Here is a 20,769-nt window from a genome sequence, read left to right as displayed (position 1 = left end):
CAGATTGGTCCAAAATAGGTGACTAGCATTTCTTCCTGATGTGGGCTTGTAAATGAAGGGATGACTTTGCCAGAACTTTTGCTGCTACTTTTTCCCACAACCCCAGGTTTACTCTCTCCTGTCTACCAGGACAAGTCCCATCTCTCCTATTTTTGGTGGTATTGTCACATACACGCCTATCTGTGTCTTGCTATGCCACTAGTGGGACTTTTAATTAGACCTGCATGATGTAAGAAAGTCTTAAGATGCATAATGAATACACTGATGCATTTTTCTGCCATTTTAAGGCCTTGATGGGCCAGTGATGGGGCCTCAGGGTTATCACCAGCCCTGCCTGTCCCTGCCAGGCACCTTGGGCCACCTGTACCGATGCCCATGGCCCAGGACTGTTTGTATCTGTCCTGGCACTGTCCCTGTCAGCCCCTCAGGATTGTGGCCACCTCTCCTGGCACTGTCCCTGTCAGCCCCTCAGGATTGTGGCCACCTCTCCTGGCACTGTTTCTGTCAGCCCCTCTGGATTGTGGCCGCCTGTGCTGGCGCTGCTGTAGCAGGGCTGGCCTGCAGCTGCCCTAGGCCCTGCCCTCAGCCCTGCACAGCCATGAGTGCCCTGAGGTCCTGCCCTCAGCCCCACACAGCCATGAGTGCCCTGAGGCCCTGCCCTCAGCCCTGCACAGCCATGAGTGCCCTGAGGCCCTGCCCTCAGCCCTGCACAGCCATGAGTGCCCTGAGGTCCTGCCCTCAGCCCCACACAGCCATGAGTGCTCTGAGGCCATGCCCTCAGCCCTGCACAGCCATGAGTGCCCTGAGGTCCTGCCCTCAGCCCTGCACAGCCATGAGTGCCCTGAGGTCCTGCCCTCAGCCCCACACAGCCATGAGCTGTCTGAGGCCCTGCCCTCAGCCCCACACAGCCATGAGTGCCCTGAGGCCCTGCCCTCAGACCCACACAGCCATGAGTGCCCTGAGGTCCTGCCCTCAGCCCCACACAGCCATGAGTGCCCTGAGGCCATGCCTTTGCTGGGTCCTGGCAGGCCAGTGGGATTCCTGCCTCGTCACCAATGGATAGGGCTGCTCACCACCTCTGGCTGTGCCCCACTGCCTCTGGTGGGTGCAGTAGGACAAGTCCCATGTGCTGTGCCAGCCAAGTCCCTCATGGAGCCACGCGTCCATCCTGTGTCACCACAGCCCAGGCTGAGATGGAACTCACCATGGGAAGAAGTGAGAGAGGCCCAGGGTGCCTGCTATGCGTCCTCTAAACACAGGAGAGCAAAGATAAGGAAATCTGGGATTCCTTGAAAAAGAGGCCTGCAGTAGTGACAAATGAGGTTGCTTTTCCTTACAGATATCTGTGCATGAGGGGGAAGGAGTCCTGCTGGGAGCTGGCAAAACCAGCGCGTGCCATTTGTTCAGCACCGTGACTCCAAGCCAGGCTCTGGCAGTGTCTGAAGAGGAAAGGGATGCATGCTGTCATCTGGAGAAGCAGTGACAGACGTGCCACTTCCTGCCCCTCCCTCCCTCCCTCCCTCCCTCCTTCCCTCCCTCCTTCCATGTCACCTGTGGGTCCCTCTGGCTGAGGGGGCAGGAATGGGCCATGGCGATGCTCCAGGGGCACCATTGGCTCCAGCCCTGTGCATTGAGCGAGGGAGTTGCTTGGAGTGATAAAGTCAAGAATTACAACACTGAAATCCACAGGCATAAAACTTGCTGTGCTTAATAGGACCTTCTCTTCCCTCTGCATACAGAGGGGAGCCACTGTGAGAGCTTCTGTTGCTGCTACCGAGGGAAAGAGTAATTCATCCTGCCTTGGAGCCTGCCCACAGCAGCAGTTTCTGAGCTCATATCCACCACTGTGACTAAAACAAGCTGCCCCTGTATGGCAGAAGGGTGCTGTGACTACAGCCAGATGGGCACAGATGCAGCTAAAAGCATACACTATTAGCTGAAATAATTTGAATTTCAGTTTCAAATACAGTAAAGATTTTTCTGTGTGGATTGTGATATTGCCTGCTGGCTCAGGTAGAAAAGTGGTATAAAGTATATCTAAGTAGTCATCTTCCACTCCCTCTCTCACCCCTTTCCTAGGAAAATGGTTCCACAGATGTTTGTACCTGCCATGCTGCTTTGCATGTTTGTATCAGTGCCATTGCTGAGAGGCACTAACACAAAATGTGCAGGCCAGTACATTGCTGAATGTAATTTACCTGGTCCAAATGTGGAATATTAGCTTGTGCTCCGAGGCTGTTTTATTTATAACCTTTGTTTTGTGGGTTATAGAAATGACATTAAAGCAAGGCCTGGGGGAAATTATGAGCTCAGCTGGTTTAGAGAGGTTAAATAATTAATACTCTGCCTTGGTCACTATTGCTGCACCTGGGATCCTTTCTCCAGTCATCCCAATGCTTTCCTTTGAAGAAAATATTTTCCTGGAGCAGAGACTACACAAGTTAAGAGATCACTTATTCTGGGGCCTTACAACATCACCATGAAGGACGTATCTGGACTAATATAAAATATCCAACGTTGTGCTAAACACTAATGTTTTCATTGCCATAAAACAGGCATGTCTGAGATGAAAGAAACACTGATTAAAACAGAAATCAGACTACCTGAGGGAGAAAGTCCAGCTCCTTGTTGTCACTCAGTCCCAGATGAATGCTTGCCCAGGGTGAGGCACAGAGTGACTGGAGAGCTCATTGCTGACATGGCACTTGCAGGACTGACCCGAGCACAGCACAACTGGCCACAAACAGCAGCTGCCCCAGCCCCTGTTGCCAGTCTTTAGGAGGTGTTTGTGTTCCTGGAAGCTTGCAGGCATCCAAAGCACAGCTCAGGCCTGGATATGGACGTGTTACAGGAATTGGTTAGTATTCTACTGAAAAGGCTGGATCTTGCAGGACCTTTCCCTAAAGAAAGGGTCTGATTCTCCCTGATTCTGCACTCTGGCCAATGCCATCTGCATGTTGTACTGTTCTTTGGGAATTAAAAGATTGTTAATGAATGCTAAAAACAGTGCTGCATGGAAGCAGGGGGAGAACATAAAGGTCCTAACTTTCAAGTGAGGACATTGCTAGAACTGCAATAAGGTTGAATGTACTGAATTATTAGCTGAAGGAAAAACTGATCTGATTAATTTCCTGACCACTCTTTATTCCCCCATATCTGGGAGGAGTCTGTCAGAGCTCAGGACCCTGTTTTGGCTTTTTGTCACAATCCTCTCTTTATCACTTGAGCTACCTCCTGCAGTGTCCACACGCCATTCAGAAACCTAGAGAGCTTTCAGGAGGTAGCAGTGTTTGTGCCTCACCACCCTTGAGCCAATGGATATAACCCTTTCAGGCTGATAAAACCTTGGGTTTGATAGCTTGCTACTTGACCCCTTTACCATTTTCCATGTAGCAGCAGACCTTGAGGTTAGTGAATGTAAATTATTACATTAATAAATCCCTACTGTTTGCAGAGGATTTAACTCTCTGCTGTTTACTAGGGGAAAAGCATTCCCACTCAGTGTTGCCAGCACATGTGGCAAGTGTCACAGCTGCCACCAAATCTGCAGACTGTTTCCTTGCTGCTGAAAATCTGGCCTTGCTCTCCCAAATAGGATCCCTTCTGCTAGTGCTCAGCAGATTATGGATGCTGTTCCCAAGGGATTGATGGAGCACAGAGGGTGACAAGAGGGTGGCAACTGCCTGCAGAATTTGAAAGTGTTTCCTAATGTGTCAGGGAGATCAGGAGTTCATGGTGTATACACTTGTACAAAAACCCTTTACCTTTTCCTTGCCTCTTTTGTCCTCCAGTATCCTGCTATTCCTCCAGTAGCACCCGCCCTTTTCCCAGCAAGATTAGCAGGAACAGAAAGCTTCCCCCACCCTCTGGTGACCCTCCAGCCACCTTCTCTCTCAGAGATGACAGAAGGCTGAGATGTTCTCTCATGCAGCAGCCATCCCCTATCTCCACGACCTGGGGTTCAAAGACATTTTGCAGCCAGTGAGCAGGGCTGAAAATGCCTCAGATCCCACATCATTCCCACAGGTGTGGATACACACCTGTGAGCACACCACCTCACACCACAAGTGTGGCTGCTTCCTGTACCTTATTTCCTGTACACCACACCATGCTCATCCCAAACACACCTGGAACACAAACACATCCACCTTTTCTGCCATGCCTCCCACCACAGAGTGGAAATGAACAGTGAAGCACAGAGTGGAAAAAATGCATGGAGTAATACACAGTCATGGGCTTCAGGTGATTACAGAAAAACTTGCAGGTGAAAATGGAGGGAGAAAAGAACCTGTAGCTCTCAGAAAAGTCTTCAGCCACTAAAATCTCTCATCTGTGGAGTGCAAATGATGCCAAGAAAGCATTGTGTCACAGGAAACCCTGAAAGAAGGAAGCCCACTACACACAGACATATTTCAGAGGTGAAGAAATATGAAATTCCGCTCTTTCCCTTTGCAACTGAAGGTGAAAATTAGTCTGAAAAAGCAGGACCCTTCTGACTAGGACTGAATTGTGTTGGGATGAAAAGAGGGAGGCAAAGCTGGTGTATTTGCAGTTTGTGGAGTGCAGATGGAGGTAGTAGCATGGTGGAACAAGGTGTGGGAGGGGAGTGAAGACAGATGAGTGAGGAGACTGCAGGATATAGATGAACCTGGCAGAATTGCGTGGGAAGCCCAGCACTGAAGTAACATTGATTTCCAAGGCACGAGTGAAAAGGACTTAAACTAATGCCAAAGATATTGCAGAAAAATCTCCTCCAGATTAGGTGGGTGGTTGCTCCAACAGGCACTCAGGCTGCAGGTACAGGACATCCTAAATGCTTTTGCCTGTTGTCACATAGAAAACTTATGGCAGGGCAAGGGAGAGAACAGCTCACACAAGGAGGACCCTTCTTTTTCTTTAGAGATGTTCTGAGCCCAAGAGCAAAATGAGCATATGATTGAAGGAGTGGTATCTTTATGCAGATATGCTGGCAATCTAATAAAATATTTAGGAACGAAAAAGTAGAAAACAATGGGTAAAACAAGCCTTTTAGAATGGTAGCCAAGAAAAGGCAGACATGAAGCTGCAATTCACTATGTAAAAATGTATATATTAATGATGCAGAAGGTGGTAATACAAATTACTATCTGAAATAAGTATTGCTCCACTTTCCAGTTGCTGTTCAGATGTAACATTGGAAAATTTCAGATCTCACTCACTCAGTGCAGTTTTTCCAAGGAGCATACAGCAGAAAATGAGCAGTGACAGGTCTGATCACATTTCATTAGTTTGCATGCTATTACTTCACACTTACATGCAAAGTTCCATATGCCAGTCTCAGTTCTTTCAGAAATTATCTATTCAGACTCTCAGTGGCCCCATGGGGCAGCTCTCTGTCTCAGCCTGCAGCTGGGGGAAATGGAGGTGCAGACATGTGGACTGGCTTGCCTCAAGGCCATAAAATGAAACAGAGTCAGAAAAAAAGCCTTTAATCCCTGATCTCTAGAACTTCTCATAACAAGCTTCTGCTCTTTACACAGCACAATTTCAAATGTGGATTCTGTACATTCATAGGTCTTTCATTAATGAAAGAACCCCCTCATTAGCTCTAGGAACACAGTGTTGTAACATTTTGATGTTCTGCCATTTGTGGACTGAAAAAGCCCTGATTTCTTTGCCAGAAGCAGCAACAATAAGGTAGTTCCTCCTCTTGACATACTGCCAAGGAAACACTGCTGAATTGTCTTTGAGCAACAGCTCTCTGCAAAGCTCATTGATACATTTATTTGTACCTTCTTTCTCTGGAACAAAATGGAAATCACAGTGCAGGCCTGGGGGGAAAAAAAAGGCTCATTTTCTTCTTGTAATTTAAATTTCGTTGGATTTTTGGCAACTTAAAAGTATTTGGTATCTGGTCCCCTATTTAACTATGAACATGTTTTATAAACTTTGCAAATTTTGACAGTTCCAGAAGGCAGAATGAAGTGGGTATTTGGGGCAATTTCTGAGCTCTTGAAAAATCACAAAGCCTCTGAGACAGGTTCATATTTCAGCCTCTTCTTTTATTGTAATAATCTCATCTTTTTCCTGAAAGCAGAGCTGTAATTTGACATGGTGCACTCACACTTCTCTTGACTCAGTTGTTGTAGGCCAGTTGCTCCCATAGCTTGGACATTTTCTCTGCTTTCTGCAGTTGGTGTTGGGTTGTCCAAACTACAAAATTACAAAAATCTCCTTTGCAAAGAATTCTGGGTCAGAGCCTGCTCCCCAGGGAGAATCTGAGCGTGCCACCTGGTCTAGCAGCCTATGCTTGAACAAGATAATAAAGAAACAATTCTGAAAGCAAAGTAAGCTGTGCTGGGCAAGTAAGATTGAGGTAGCAGCGAGAAAAGAACACCACTCAGTGACTTAAAATCTAAGCTTTGCTTGCTGAGGGAGATGATTTGGCTGGCAATTTCTAGCTGTGAAACACAAACACACACAAATAATCTAACTGAAAACTCCATTTGTGTCTGTGAGGGGTACCAGGGGCAACAAGTCTGTACTGAGCAGTGTTTCTGTAGCAAGGCTACAGGCTGCCGTGTGCAGGAGCTGCCTCACAGCTGCTTCCAGATAACTTTGGTGTATATGTGAACAGCCCAGGATGCTTCAGAAACCTCAGCCTGTCAAAGCCAGTCAGAAGATCCCCAACAGAGAGTGTGACACCCCTGCTCAACCAGATTTAAGAAAGAGCAACACCCAGAGCAGGGACACACCTGAGGGACTGTGGTTTGTGGAAAACCCATATCAGAGTGGAGGAAAATGAGCCAAATGAATGGATTGGCAGAGAGAAACCACTGCATTCCAGCCTCAGCCTCCTGCACTGCCCACCACATTGAAGGGACTGGGAGAGATTGAGTGTAATGCATGGGAAAAACAAGGTAAGTGGGACCAAGAAGGTCTCAACCTTCTTGGGAGTGGTGTTGGACTGAAAATAAGTTGGAAGGAAGAGGAAAAAAAAGGTGTTTACCTAAATATTTGTTTAATAGTTTAGTGTTTCTTTTTTTTTTTTTTCAAAGGCCGAGTCAGTAATCAAAAATTTGCTCTAGTTGGTGATAAATTAAATTAAATTTTCCAAGTCAAGACTGCTTTGGCCATGACAAGTTCCCTTACTCCACCTGGTAAAACTGTCCAAGAGCAGCCTGCTGGCACAGCTTGTTCATGTACCAGTTCCAGCTTGAGTTTAGCCTTCGGTGTAATGGGGTTCCTGTCCTCAGCAACAATTGTTTTACTGCCTAATGTAGGTGGCCAGAAAGCCACCAATTTCATCATTTTCAGGCAAGGCTGCTTTAGATTTCTCCACATGTTAATTAATGGTCATTTCTGGTGTCACTAATATGTTACAGTGATGTAAGGTTGTTACCAGTTCCTCTGTGTTTCTTTCTGATCTGTACCTGAATTATTTGGAACAGCAAGGATGTCATTCAGAGCCTTGACTGAGCTTTCCCCCCCAGCTGTTTGTGCTTTCCTTGTTTTCCCTAGGACTTACCAGGTTCAGGTGTCATTTTGTCTGAGTGATAATTCTGGGAAAGTTGTATCACATGACAAGCCTAACTTCCATTTCCAAAGGATCTCAAAGCAATCTACAGAGATTGATACTAAAATGATCGCCCCAGTTATGGAAAGGCAGCTGTTCTTCAAGCTGCAGAAAACAATCACAGATCAGCTAGCTACAGGGTAGAAAAAGAATTAAAACCTCAGGGCTCTGAAGCAGGAGAGGGGGAATACTGTCTGCTGGAACTGGATCAATACTTGCAGAAATACTGAAGGTAATTCATTCATGAGCATAGTTTGAAAATAATATTCTGTTTCCAAATGGCATGGTTTTGATTGGAAAAATGAAAGATGTAAGCCATGCATAATGTGGGAGTTTTGAAAGCAGTAAAAATGAAAGACTAACTTACATAGGGAAATAGCAGAGAAAAAAAAATATATATGGCGGCTACAATTTGGTGATTGTGTGTTTTCTGTGGAGTTTTGTACTGCCTCTTAAAAAGTGCAGAAAAAGAGATGGGTTGAACTAGTCTAACCTAGTGTGAGACAGAAAACCCCCAGTTATTCTGTTTTCTACTTTCAACAACTATCAAAAGCTTTTTCTATTAAGAACCCATGCCTTAGTCAAAGGACTCAAATAACCACTGCTAATGTAAGATATTTATTTGTCTGCCAGGTGGGGTGTAGGAGCTGTGAATCTCCAAAGTGTGGAACAGAGATTAAAAAGTCATCAGATGGGACAGATTCAATAATGTTAGTGGAGGACCCAAGACCACAGCATTAAGTAGGATTCACTGCTATGAAATTTAGACAAAAGCTTGTCAATCCTGTCAATTCCTTGAAAGTATTTACAGTGTAAAGGAGAATAACCGTATCCTTCCAGCTGGATAACAATGACAAACTAACTAACACACTTCTCTGGAGCAAGAAATACCAAGAGCCTTTAAAGGTTAGGAAAGAGCATCAATGGAGCCTTAAGAATTTACACTGGAAGAAAAATATTAGCTGCTTGTTTCTGCTTTCACTGGCATTGCAGAAAAGCTCCAGTTTGGGTTTTATCAGAGCATGCTCTGCATCTAGAATCTGCGACAAGAATCTGCTCTAGGCTACATTCCTGGCACTGAGATTGGTACAGTTGCACAGTAACATTTTGCCTAGTCTATAAACACCAGCTTAAAATCTCTCCTTTCCTGGCATCAAAACAAGTAATTTGATAAAATCAGCTTTCCTTCAAGCAATTTTTTTCCCTGATGAATGTAACACTAATCAAATGCATTTCATCAAAATACTTGGGAATTTGAAAGAAAAAAATGAACAAAAAACAGAGCAACAAAATTAATTAGCAGGTCTGACTCACCTACATGCTTTATTTGATGTCAACTGACAAGACTCTGGTCCAGAAGTAAGGAAAGAAAAATTAAAAAGGAATTTAAATCAATTGAAAATATTAAAATGCATGTCTGCAGAAACATTATGTATAATTGGAAGTTTACTTCAAACATATTACTTGCTGCTAGTTAATTACTGTTGCAAAGCATATTTTAAAGGTTCAAAGTGCTAAGAACTGCCAGATCTGGCAGCATCTGCTCCTGTAGGAAGTTGATAAGACAGGGTTTTTTTACACACATGATATTTTCTTCTGCTTTCCAAACTAGCTGCATAAAATAGGACCTATTCTTAGAATAGTTCTCAGCTGAAAATCAGCTGAAAGTTCCCCCCAAACCACAATAGTGGAATTAATGGATATTTCGCCCCTCTAATACCCAAAATGCTGGCAATACAAAAGAAGTCAGATGACAGTGAAAAATTCCCTTATTCCTCCGTAATTAATATTACTAAACAAAATAAACTAGAGATACATTTTTTTTTAAAGTGCTGATTATCTAAACTTGTTTTTTCTCCAGGTTTTTTTTTATCTGACACTGTGTACACAGCAGAATTGCTTTCAATTTGTATAAAATGCCATAAGGAAAAGCTTAGTCCTTTAACACCCTGAAGGCAGCACAGAACTGAAAGCCAACAGGGTTCTCACCAAGACAAAAAGCAAGGCAGATATATTTAATATTCTCCTTAATTTTTTCTGATGAGCAGCTCAGCAGTGTACAGTGCCTTTAAATGAAAGCTGTGCTGTAATATTTATTTTTTCTTTAAAATGTGTACACACTGATTTCATTCCATAGCCCAAATAATTTCCCACATCTCCAGTGCTGTCAGTATAGTTTATAAATCTAATAGTTGATTGTGGAAAAGTCACGAACTTGCAGAAGTAACACAATCCTATTTCTTTCATGCCTCAGACTCTATAGGGAGAACGGGACAAAAATTGCATGTGCAGAGAAAAGACTTGTATATTCATGAGGAGCTATCTTACATATGAAAGAGGAGAGTGCTCCTCAGAGGCTGAAACAACACCCCAGGTGAGAGGAATTTAAAAATTTAAATTTAAAAAATCCTGCCTGGTTTGCTTTACATTCTGCTAGGAAGAAATATAGAAAACAACAGAATTTATTGAAGTATTTGGAGCACCTCTCCTGTTTTTCTCACATGCTCTGTTGGGTTTTGTAATTCAAAATTCAGAGCTCTTACAGAAAACTAAAGAACATAAAGAAGAAACTTTTCAAATTGTTTCTGAAAGGGTAACAATTTTAAAATAACTAAGGTATTATGCGAATTAAACATTCTTTAAGATGTTTAAATGAAGAATGCAGGAAAATAATAAGCTACTATTGCATAACTTTAATTAAACCTTACTTTTTTTTTAATACCAAAGGGGTACTAAAGATGAGATTTTCAGAAATATTCTTTCGGCAACAACTTTTGTCATCTAAAACATTCTGGGTGTTACACTAGCATCTCAATTTTCTTGGTAAAAACGAGCTTTATTTCTGTAACAAACATACATTTTCCATCTAATTCTAATAATTTATTTTGTGACTGCTTAGGACAATGAACCTAACAACATAATTCACAGTATTTTAAGAAATACTGTCACAAAATACCACCAGATTGTCCCTAAAAAGTCATCACAGTCACCCTAACATGTAGTCAAAGTGCTGTTGCACAGCACAGGAAATTTTGTGATTGTGGCCTACTTGTCACAAAAATTGGAACTATATTTATCTGTCTGCTGAATCCCATGGGAAGAAGTGCTGGATGAGGGGTCTGGCAGGACTTCTTTAGGGAGAGACCTGTTCAGGAGGGAACTGAGCAGGGGAGAAACAGACCCCTCAGGGGTGGTGCAGGGCACTTGAACCATGGCCAAGGTGGGCCTTAGGACAAAGAGACTGGCAGATGAAGGGCTGCACTCATTTGGCTACAGAAAAAAAGGTAAATTTGTCAGTCCTTAGTCCCTTGGGGTAGGAAACAGTTCAGTGGCTGTGGCTGTACTTCTGCTGCAGTGTTGTTGCAAAGTATTTTACCTCCTGCTCTCCTGACTCTATTCCTGCCACCATTTTGCCTTTTTATAAATCAACAGATGCACTAAGCAATAATCCTGGGGAGGAAAACAGAAAAAGTGACTCCTGAAGAAATTGTTAGCAGCAATTCATGTTTATTTTCAGCTCAGCAGGGTAGCAGGCTCACTCCCTGGCAGCTATTTGCACAGCAACATAACACTAGGAGCCGTGCTCCAGTTTTCTCCAGGTACAAACATAAACCACAGAAGAATTTAGGTTAGAAAGGTCCTATGGACATCATCTGATCACTTGCAAAAATAGGCCAGCTTCAAACTTCAGGCTAGCTTTCAGCTTTGGTCCATGTCACCAATGTCACAAAAGAGGGAAATAAACTCAGAGCTTGCATGAGCTCACAGATTACAAGCTCACCTCTCCCTAGGACTTCAAAACAGCAGTCACAGCGTTCAAGTACCTCTGAAAATGACTGAGAGACTCCGAGAAATCTCTCCTCCCCCTTCTCCTCACCTTGAAGACTGTCACTAGGGTAGGGCTATGAACGTGAACATCACCAGAGTGATCCTGAATGGAGCCAGGAGCAGCACTCAGGCCTCCTGTGGAAGCTGCATTCATTCCTTGCAGTGCAGAGGTGGCACAGGAGCAAGGAGCACAGCACTTCTCAGAGAAAATTCACAGGAATCAGGCCTTAGCACAGTTCTCCAAAGAATACTCCCTCAGACAATGCCCACAGAGGTCACTGAGCAGATTTCTCACAGATCCACGGGGCAGGGACTTGACAGCTTGGAAGCATGGATGGCACCATTCAGCAGAACAGCACAGTTCTGTACAGGGCTGGTGGACTCGACCCTGCGGGAGACAAAGCACACAAGCAGGGCGACACCACAGAGGGATGCCCACTTTGGCAGGGGGAAGAACATCTCACATCTTTGGAGGGAAGAGACCTGCTGCAGTTGGACTTCATGAGCTGATGTCAGGGAGGATCCATCCTGGGACACTTGTGATACCTGGAGCTCAATGTGAGATTTGCAGCTCACCAGTCTCACACTGGGCTCTCCATTTCCTATCACTACAGAGATAAATGTTCTGTTCCACGAGGGACTTTTTGCTGTTCTACTAAAGGCATTTGGTAGAGAAAGTATAAAGTATCTCAGTTAATTCATCCAGTTAAAATCATCTGTATGGGTGTGTGAAAGGTGGAAGCCTCTGCTTCATTAAGGTTATCCAATCAAGGTCTCGTTCAGTGCAAAAGATCATAATGAGGACAAAATTATGAAAGAGAAATCCACAGACACAAACATTTAAGAAATAACAGACAAAACTGCAAAAACCAAAAGTCTTCAGCTACTAATTGATGGGCCTTCAAAAGCCTCCAGGCATAGCTTTGGACAGGAGCACCCCGGGCTTTGTGACAGATAAGAAAGTTGGGGTGAAAGTGGAGCAGGAGGATTTGAGCTAGAACAATTCTGGTAGAACAGCTAGAACATGCTAGGAACTAGCTAGAACAATTCCAGTAACTACCTAGAATAATCCCAGTGACCAGCTAGAACAACTCTAGTAACCATCTAGAACAATCCCAGTAACCAGCTGGAACAATTCTGGTAGAACAACTAGAATAATCCTAGGAAATAGCTAGAACAGTCCCAGGAACTAGCTAGAACAATCCCGGTAACCAACTGGAACAATCATTGCTGGCTGTAGTGAGCTGTTTCCACCTTTCCATTGTCTCAGCCACACCTTGAATCTGATTCTGCCATAAAATCTCAAGGAACATCTCCCAGCAGTCCTGTCCTGTTGGTTAGAAGAACAAAAACCTCCCCTTCAAGGTGGGTCTCTGTAAAACTTGTTGAGGAGCTTTTATAGGACGAGGAGGAAATAGAGGGGAGGAGGTGAAGCAAGGGATGGGTCTGAGCCTCTGGGAGCAGCTGATGATTGCAGGCACAATCACTGTGTCACAGTCCTTTGCTTGCATGTGTGCTGTCTCTGGTGGACCTACAGACAGGAATGTAGCAGCTGTGTCCATTAGCCTGGGATAGAGACTCCCAGGCCTACGTGCACCTCACTGGGCTCTGGCAGCTGGGCAGGAGGAAGCCCTTAGCTGCATGGCCCTTAGCCACGGCCACTTTGAACATCCCTTGGCAGCCATGTTCATTGCTGGCTGACTTCTGTTGAATACCAGGAGACTTTTCATGGCAGAGGGGGGAAGAATCTAAAATTCAGGTGTTTTATCTAAAAGTACAAAGGAAACACCATACTCACTTTTCATCACTCAGTTTTGAGCTGTCTTCCCAGGCCCAGTCCCCATGGGTGTCCCTCTGTAAACCAATCCAGTGGGATTTGATGTGTTGTACCTGGAAGAAGTCCTAGGAAGGATGGGAAGGTAGAGAGATCAGTAGATTCAGCAAAACCAGGTCAAGTCATGGGTTTTGAAGAGTAAAGAAAGAAGCACTGTGTGAGAGATGAAATTTTGAGGCCATTTCTGAGTGTGCACACCTATTCCCTTCCTTCCTACAGGGACCTGCTTTGTGAGACTTGGCATTTCAGAGTGCCAGGCAGCTTCCCATCTGTTTGTGTCTGTGGGTTCTGAGGGCTGAACTCATGACAAACAAAACTCAGCTGAGTCAGGCAGAAACAAATCTCTCTTGCCAAGTGTCTAAGGGAAAGCCTTGTCTTTGCCAGTGCAAAGGAGGTTGTGGGTGGGTCCAGGAGTCTTTTGCACTCTCCCTTCCTCCCAGAGGGAAGGAGCTGCCAGAACTGTGCCTGGGACTTGCTCCTACTTTGTCCTGCCCTTGCCCCTGCAAAGGCATCCACCATTTCACTGGTATTGCTGGTCACCAGGAGATGAGCTCCCTGTGCCCAGCAGGATTCCAGGCTGGAATTCCAGTCCTTCTTCTCCTTGGAGAAGGAGTAACACCTGCCTCTGTAGGTCACCCACTGCTCAGGGCAGCATGGACATGGGCAGCCTGAAAAGGAATCATACATGTCTCTTGCCACTCACAGTCATGCCCAGTTCCTTACAAACACATTTCACAAATGTGTTCTTCCAGAAAATTATTCTCCCCAGTTACAATGATGCCATCCCTGGAGCTCTTCTGAGACTGGCAACAATCAGAGTCTCTGAAGGAATCTGTGAAGGGCATTCATTATCCAGATGGAAATAGGCATGAGAATATATTTTTTTTAAAGAGAAGAGGTCCATGTTCTTCTTGGACCAATGAGCAGATTTCAGGAGCTCTGCTGTGCTCCCTGACAAAGTTCTACAGACAAATGAAGTATTTTCAGTGAAGGAGATTTATTTACCCTTGGTAATAAAATGCCCTGTGATTCCCAGCAATGCCATGAAGAGGACCCCTAGAATCACTGCAACAATCCAGCAGGTAGTAGATTGTTGCAGCCTGAATTGCTGCTAGCAAAGCCCAAGGTAAAGAAGCAAAAAGGGCCTTTGTATAATACCCACAGATGTTTAATTCAGCCACACAGGGTGAGATATTCAGAGTCCCAGAGCAGCCACTTGTCAAGAGTCCAGGTTCCTCTCTGTCCCCAGAGGGCTGGGCTGACAAAGACCATGGCCAACAGGGGAATAGGGAGGGAGTGGCTCAGGGACATAGGAACAGACATAGGAACAGGGCAGGGAGCCAATGGTGTCTTAACAGCTTTTTGAGGGGAGATTCTTGTGTCTCCTTAATTTCGGGGGTGCCTCCCAGGGCCTCCATGGTAGATGAAACAGGAAAACCTAACAAGAATAAAAGAACATAAATGTGAGAAAGGTGAGGTTTTCTTTAATGGGACCAGCTCTAAAAATACAATTCATGTCAAACTGCAGTGTCAGCTTACCTCAAGCCTGCACTCATGTCAGAGTCCAACAATGTCTGACAGGGTTCTTTTTGATATTCCACACATTGATAATTTAACCTTTAATTACAAGTTTGCTTATTTGAAGACATGATGTTTCATGAGATTCTGATTTAGCAGAATCAACCACAGCTATGTATTGGAAGCACAATACAAGAGCAAACTAACAAAATGTAGCAATTTCAATAAAGACATGAATCACAATACAAATCTGATTCTTACTGGCAGAATTTATAATATGTCCACCATTGCAACACTGACTAGCACCAGGAAGAAACATGTATCAGGCTAATCAGGCTATATATATGTATACACACTGTCCCCATGCTGGTCTGGTTAACTTAGAAAAACATTCACACTCTTTTGATTAACTCAGGAACAAAAATTCACACAGCCAGCTGATATAATCAGCTGATCCACCCAACTGATACAAATGTTAATCAAAAAAATTCAGTCACTGTATACTTCATCAGTACATGGCACTTTCCTTTGAGAGTCCCTCCCTTGAGACTTACCCCATTAGAGGGGCCTATTGATCAGTCACAACTCAGCTTTCCATCTGAAGGGAAGTCCAAATGCCATGAGTGTTTTGATACAGCACCAACAGAAGTTCTTAGATCACTCTGTTGGAGCTGCAAGCCTGCAACTTCAACCTACCTTCAACTGCCCATCCTGCCCAATCTCAAACAGCAGGATAGAAAGGAAAACTTAGCATACTAATGCACATCTCTAATTCAGACATGAAATCTGCTAGACTGCTTATTTACTAATGCATGTATCTTTTCCATTATTAATAGACTTTACCTTTATTCTTGATGTCCCTGTTCCTCTCTGTTCTTTGTATTCGCTGTTCCTTGGCAGTTCTGTGTTTCACATTCAGAGAGAAATGCTCCTTTTTATCCCTGTCACATGCTTTTAAGTGCTGCTTTTTTAAACTTTGCTTTACTTGGAATTTAGAAGTCCCATCTGCCACAAAGCCTGGATGTGGATCTGGATTTCCCTGAGCGTTGGCTAAGCTTTCATCACAGCACTTTGGAGTAATTTCTAATGACAGAGCACATTATTAACAGAAAAGTAATATACATAAGGAATGATGCCATACATCAGCTTTTTGGAATACAAAATGGTTTAAGCAATGGCAATAGCTCACAAAGAGGTTGATGTTTAGTGATCAAACTGCTGCTCTGATGGATGCTCCATAAATCATTGAGGGAAACTTGCTTTGACCGGGGAGTGAAGTAATCTAGCATTCTTCACATCCCATAAATAAGCAATTTAGGCTTGACCAAGATGAAAAAGGTGAGAAATTAAATTTCCTCACTTAGCAAACAGGTAATTCTAGTGGGATAATTTACAGATTGCATTTCTCTTTCACTGCAAGCACCATCAATGAAGGCAATGCAGCTGTGTTTGATCTATATCAGCATCCTTAATTATATCCATTTATTTATTTATATTAACAACACAGCAAGACACAAGAGTTTGAGAACTGAGACAAGAAAATTGAGGGGGGTTACCTTAACTCCGCAGGAGGAAGCTGAAATGTAACAGTAGAACAGGTGGTGCCTGTGTCCTTTTCTCCATATGTGACTCTGCGGGGTGGCAAAGCAACCATTCTGAGTGAAACAGGGCAACTGCAAGATGAGAAATAATTATTGTGGTGACCCACATGGGAAACTTGAATTCTTCCACTCCAGAACAAAGCTCTACCATTTCAGATTTGTAGTGACAACCATGGCAACCTGTTCCTGCCATGGTTGCACCAAACTCTGAGCTATTTCTAATGTCACGTTCGTGGAGCAAGATAATATATTGAAAAAGTTCAATCTGTGGAATCCATTACTAAAATCATATGCTTGTACTGCCAGCCCTTTCCTACAACAGCAATTTCACTGACCGGTCCAACAGTATCAGCCTTTCCACTCAACTCTTTGATTTGTGTTCACGTTTGCTTAAAGCTAGGTCAGGACTTCAGACAGAAAACAGAAACTATAGTATCTTCAGAACAGGAGACTTCACAAATCATTAATTATGTTAATTCTGAGAATTATTAAAATTTGAAAATATAATTCTATTAAAATTTGTGTGATTATTTTTATTTTATAGGCTACCAGGAATATACATACCCAATTTTCAAACATATAAATATTTTCTACACTTTTTCTTAATTTCCTTTCCCTTCTTTTTCTACTTATACTCCATTTGTTTTTAAGAACACAGAGAAGAACTGGTCAGAGCAGTAATCATGAGATGCTGAAGTTCCTGAAAAGAAGAGAAAAATACAAAAACAAAATCACAATCAAGCCGGACTCTATGAGAAAAAACTTTGCACTGCTCAGGAGTCAGTGTTCATGGGAGAAATCCCACCATGCAGAGATTCCTGCAGAGAAGTCCCAGGATGGGACTGGTTCTCAAGGAGCTGCTCCACTGAACTCAACAATGGTCTGTCCCAAAAAAGCAGGATACAAAACAAAGGTGGCAGCAAATGTTTTCAAGAAGACAGGGAACTAGAGGACGGTCAGCCTGACATGAGGAAGAGATTAAGTAACTACACCTATTAAACCTAACTCATCAAACTAAATGTTCTTCTCCAGCTTGGAGCTGAAGTACATTTGTTTCAAAAATACACATTCAAAAAAAAACCTTTGATCACAGACAACTCAACCTGTATCTAGCTCATCTTTTTTTTCTCACAAATTGTAAACCACAGTAAATCCACACTTTGAAAAGATAACACGAGCTCACAGGAAATGCTTTTTCTGAAGACATTAATTTAAACCAGGCAGGAAACATCAGCTTGTCTTGAAGACAGGCTGAGGTCAAGAGTTGAGAGCTGCAGCTCAGCTGTGGACATGCTATTGGTGTAAAGAAAAAAGCAACAATCGACCATGACCAGGCTCAGGCATAAATATCTAACTGCTCTCATTCTTTTTGCAGTGATTCAGGTGGAAAGTTAAGAAAGATTTCTCCGGTGGCAACAGCTCTGCTATAGCCTTTCCATATCAAAATATTCTCTTCTTACCTACCCAAGCATCATCCTTCACCTCCATGCACTGAATTTTGAAGAACTAATCATAGGAAGCTGATCAAATAAAAAAATATTCCTGCATGGCCATATGGGAGTTGAGCACATCCACTTCATTACAGTCACCCAATCAAGGTCCATTTAAATGCATAAGAGCATAATAAGCTACAGAGACAGAAACCTGGTGCACATAAAATAACAGAGGGAGCATTTTCCACATAATATCAGCAGATGGATTTAAAATTCTGCACTGTTTTATTTCTGAAACTGTTGTACATGAAAAGATAAGCAAAATGAAAAATCAAGACAGGCAATTTGTCCTTCATCCCCTCATTATTTATCTTGGGTTTAAATCAGCATGAACAATTCCTCTCTGTGATCCTCATGGATCCCTTCTAACTCAGGGCATTCTATGACTCCGTGATTCTATGAAGGAAAATGCCCCTTGCAGAAGGAGGACCTGTTTAAAAACAAGGCAAGGGGAAAACACTAGCTCACCTCCTCCTTTTATCATAGATAGAAAGACCTGTTAAACCATCCAAAAATATGAGAGTAACATGAAACTTATGTGAAAAAAGTAGCCTTTTTATATGTCTTGGACAGTTGGGGGGGATGTGTGTAGATTATTGCTATTTATTTTTGGTGCAGCACCTGCTATAAATAAAACCACAAGCTGTAGGAGGTAGCACATAAACCAGTGCACACTCACATTCTCATGACTAAACCAAAGCCCTCACCAAAAATACAATTCTGTGAATTCAGAAAAGCAAGAGTACTGCAGTGCTTCTCTTCCATGTGGCTGAACAAGAGTCCTTTGCAACATGCCCACTGTAGCACAAAGAAGATTTTGCAGTTCAAAGACTTTCAAAGCTCATATGTGGTTTAAAAAATTCCAAGCATGGTGAAGCCAAATCATACCAGGAAAATTTAATATCTGTGCCTCCTGTCTGTTGTCACCTTTTGGACCACTTTTTTCACTCTGCCTGCTCTGGACAGGATTTCCTCATCTTTAGGAGATCCATTGGATCTGATTCAGTCTCTCACTGAAAAGGTGATCAGATGCCTGAAGATAGGTAGGAGACAAGGCTTTATGTGCAATGAAAGGTGATCTACATTTAAGAAGAACAGAGAAACAATCCACCAGAAACTAATTAAATTATGCAGATGGCTCTGTCATCTTTGAGAAAATTAAATGTAATAATAAAAAGGCAACATTTTTGATGAGAACAAAATATTCAAATTAAACAACTAAAACAAAGTCTATCACTAAAAACTGAAAAGCCATGATTCCCCACAAAACAACTAAAAAATTTTCACCAAGTCCTCAGTGGGTTCACTAAAGAGAAATTGATGCACGAGTCTACATTGATCCTAAAATGGAGACTGCTATGTGGAAAAGATTTCTGTATAGGTTACTTTAAAAAGCAGGGAGAGCAGTTAAATTAGGGTAACTCCACATGTACAATTGCATGATGCCAGTATAAAATTTACTATCATTTAGATTCAGTTACTTCCAAACCAACATAAATTAACCAGGGGAAGACAAATCAGAGTAAGAATGCTTACATTCTTAGAATGACTAGGGCCACTTTATTGAAAAGAAATGAAATCACATCTTATCAAACAGCAGGAAAAGGCCTTTCTGTGGGCAAATTCATAAGCAGGGTCTTGGCACAGATTTGCTTGCAGGGGAAACCAAAGTAGATCTTTTGTTGGAGGCTGTGAGGTGCTCAGCATCTGAATTCCCATGGATTGCCTTGATCAGAGCTTTCACAACAGAAATAAAATATGAGCATTTGTGTAAAGCAGAGCATTGCTTTCTGTGCTCTAAGAACAGTGCTGCATTTGTTACCTTCAGCTCTCTGTTTAACAAGGCTCCCTGTGCATTATTTGTCAGGTCTGCAGCAGCACTGGGGATGCTTTCACAGCTCTGGGATTGTATTACCTGCCACACACCCACCTTTCACAGGCAAGACCTTTCTGAATACCCACTCTTCAGTGGGAGGTTTGAACCAATCAAATGCTTTTTAAAATGAATAGTTTATTCACCGAAGATAACTGTGAATTTGACCTAATTTACCAGGCAGCTTTGAACTTGTTCTCAAGTGAGGGAGAGAGAAAAGGATGTTACTATTTTACCATTTGGAAAAGAAGGTGTCTCAATTCTCCAGGTCAGATTTACACCAACTGTTTTATGAAGATCCAGGTGGCAATTAGCCAACACCATGGGAAAAGTCAGAAAGCTGACTGCTTCCTCTTGAATGGACTTTGAAATGTCCCAGTGTATAGTGGTGACACATGTACTGTATGAACTCACATTACATTTATTTAGGGAAGCAAACATCATTTCCCACAAAGCCTCAGTGACATAGAAAGAACAACTATTTCATTCATGTCATTTTGCATTAAAAATAGAAAACTTCTTACCATTGTCTTTCGAAGAAGACCAACAAGTTTTGATGGAAACCAGAATGGAAAGAGTCATGCTAAGTGGGGGGATGCTGAGTGAACACTGATTCCACTCTTCACACAGAATGGTAAAATTATTCCTTTGATGCGTATTTAGTCTTTTTTCACAAGGACCTTTAATGCTCAAAGTGCCAAAATAGTAAGAGAAAAAAAAAACCCTAAGATACTGTCAACTTTAGAAATAGCAGTAAGAAAAGCATAATTTTTTATGATTTCTGTATGTCCATTAAAATCAATGATCAAAAAATTTCATATAAGCTTTGGAGTACTCACCTGACCTGCACAGAAAGCACACTCTCCATGAAGATGTATGACATTTGTGTAACAGCTTCTGCATCCACAGACATGATGCAGAAGGTTTTGCTGTTGGGCAGGGAGGTGTGGGGATTGGTTTTTTGTGGGTTTGTGTGTTTGAATACAGTGCCCATGCTCCCAAGGGAAGCTAGAGTATAAAGCACTGAAGAAATCACAGAGAACTATTGAATACCATCCCAGCATGTT

The 20,769-nt window shown here is 42.9% G+C and overlaps 1 pseudogene; it reads right to left on the bottom strand.

Annotated features, from left to right (window-relative positions):
* Positions 1–11,610: 11,610 nt before the first annotated feature.
* LOC132073529 (killer cell lectin-like receptor subfamily G member 1) lies at positions 11,611–20,615 on the bottom strand (annotated as a pseudogene).
* Between the last annotated feature and the right edge of the window lie 154 nt (positions 20,616–20,769).

This window comes from Ammospiza nelsoni, chromosome 5 (genome assembly GCF_027579445.1).
Source record: "Ammospiza nelsoni isolate bAmmNel1 chromosome 5, bAmmNel1.pri, whole genome shotgun sequence".
NCBI classification, from domain to species: Eukaryota; Metazoa; Chordata; class Aves; order Passeriformes; family Passerellidae; genus Ammospiza; species Ammospiza nelsoni.
Note: the sequence above shows the minus strand (reverse complement) of the source record. Positions and strands in the feature narration are given on the sequence as shown.